Raw genomic sequence first — 2,190 nt, 5'->3', positions numbered from 1 at the left:
ACATGGGTCCATATCTTTTATTCAATTTAGAGAGGGTTTTAAATTAAACAGGTTTAATCTAGACAGGTTCTACTGTACAATCTTTTGACTGCTAATACTCCCGACATGTTCTTGGATAGAGCCAACCCAGCCACAATCAGTTGCTTAGAAATATAAATAGCCTTCAAATTGAATTATGAAAGCAGTGGTGAAGCAAAATTATATCCAGACGGTATGTGAAAAAGATGAGTAGTGAGCAATACATCAAGAATTATAAAATAGACAAAGCAGCAATATATAGCTTTTATGTTGCTGCATCCACAAAAGCGATCCATCCTTTTTTTAATTATCTGAGTCATAGTCGTCCAATTTGCATCACCTGCGCTTTCAAAGCAATTTATCTGCGCAAATGCTCTGGTAACAGCGAGTCGCGTCTCCACATACCCATGTTAAAATTTTGTCGTTTTGTGCAAAAGTGGCACGTAAAATGTGGCAGTATAAACCGCCCCCTCATTGTTCACCGAGCAACACCTACAATCCTTTGATAAGACCAGGCCTCTATATTGGATCAATATTCGCCGTTTAATAATCAATGTTCATACAGGCAGATGGTCTTGCATAAATAACAAGGATGCAGGTGATTTTGAGGCCATAAATCAGTACACGGCTGAGTGCAATTAGCACCTCCCCCTTCGGATACGGCTACACAGTGTATCGCCGGGTTAGAGCGATGGTATACGTTTAGGGCTGGGAGAGTTCACATGCCCATTATTATTGTGGGACACCTCGGCATCCTCACAAAGACTTTCTTTAAGCACGTCGGTGGCGTAGTCCGCGTTGATTTTGTGTGGGCTTGTTGAGCCATGTGATTTGTCGCACTGAAGGATCCTCTCACTTAAGTTTGTTGTGAAGATTTAGCTTAGTAACGTGTAGAGAGTGTGGTGGGAGTCCATGCGCAGTGTCGTGATAGAACAAAATTACGTGTGAAACCCAGTGTGGTCTTCATCTTAAGGGAATGGGTAATTGAGCAAGTACTGTAATCTTGTGTGCTTATCCTTTACACATTTGATACAATTGTTTTATTACAATAAAAACGGTACAAATGTCCAGATGTCACATATACTAATAAGTACCGGAATATCGAAATTCATGAAGATGATAAGGGGAGTCCGTGGTGAAGATGGACTGATAGCCACATCTTAAAAAAGACATAAGAGGCAGTGAAATGCAGATGTAGTACTAATCCGAGTAGCATTAAACCGTAATATATGTAATACTACAAAATTTAGCTAGATACTTACTTAAGGTGGAAGAAAATTGATCTCGCTCCAGGTTACTCATCTTGTAATGAAGCTTTAGCCTGTGGAACGAATGCGAGAGGTAGATTCACCCCGATTATTCCGTAAAGCGCAGTCGGGATGTCGATCAGCTTGCAACGATGTTAATTGCCACAAATACAGCAGGCTGCCCTTCACTCTCGTACTCTTAGGCTCAACGCCTCAAGAAAAAGACGACAATAAGTGAGTCGACATATAGTGCATTTAAAACCCATTTAAATGTAGTCCATCCCGACTTGAGACTCTCCTGGATAGTTAAATTTTAGCAAAGCCAGCAATCATCGTGTGTAATCTGGCACCGACATGTGTATCGGTGAAATTTGTGGCTGTCAACTAGGTTCAAGGCCTCAACGCAAAGCGTTCTTATACTTTGCTTAAAATTGCACTGCCGTTGATTATTGTTTAGAAGTACGGAAACGAGGTTACACATACTCTGGTAACAGGGGTGTGAGTCACAACAGATGGGCATGGTGTGACCACACCCAAACAAGAATACGGTACGAGGCGAAAGCCAGTACTTATACATGTATTTATATTTTACTATATATATAAAATCCATGCGTCAGACTGATCTTTTGTGAGGAGTGGGGATGGAACATTTTTCCTCTTTGCCCCAGGGCATTCAGGACGGGCTTAACAAGCTAATGTCCTTGTTGCGCAAGGCCCCGAGGCAATCGATGCGCGTCTAGAGGCGTTTTTGAGTTACAAAAACTTGCTGCCAGAGCACCTGCAGCAAAAGATGTCTGCTTCATTTGCGTCTATGACGCCCACGCCAATAACGGGTGACTTCCCCCGCCCTAAGCCGCTCATGATGGGCGATTAGGTCTATGAGGGGAAGGATAAAGAGAATCTCCTGCTCCGCGTGAGAGAGGTA

This window comes from Plasmopara halstedii, assembly GCF_900000015.1.
Source record: "Plasmopara halstedii genome assembly, contig: Scaffold_323, whole genome shotgun sequence".
NCBI classification, from domain to species: domain Eukaryota; phylum Oomycota; class Peronosporomycetes; order Peronosporales; family Peronosporaceae; genus Plasmopara; species Plasmopara halstedii.
Note: the sequence above shows the minus strand (reverse complement) of the source record.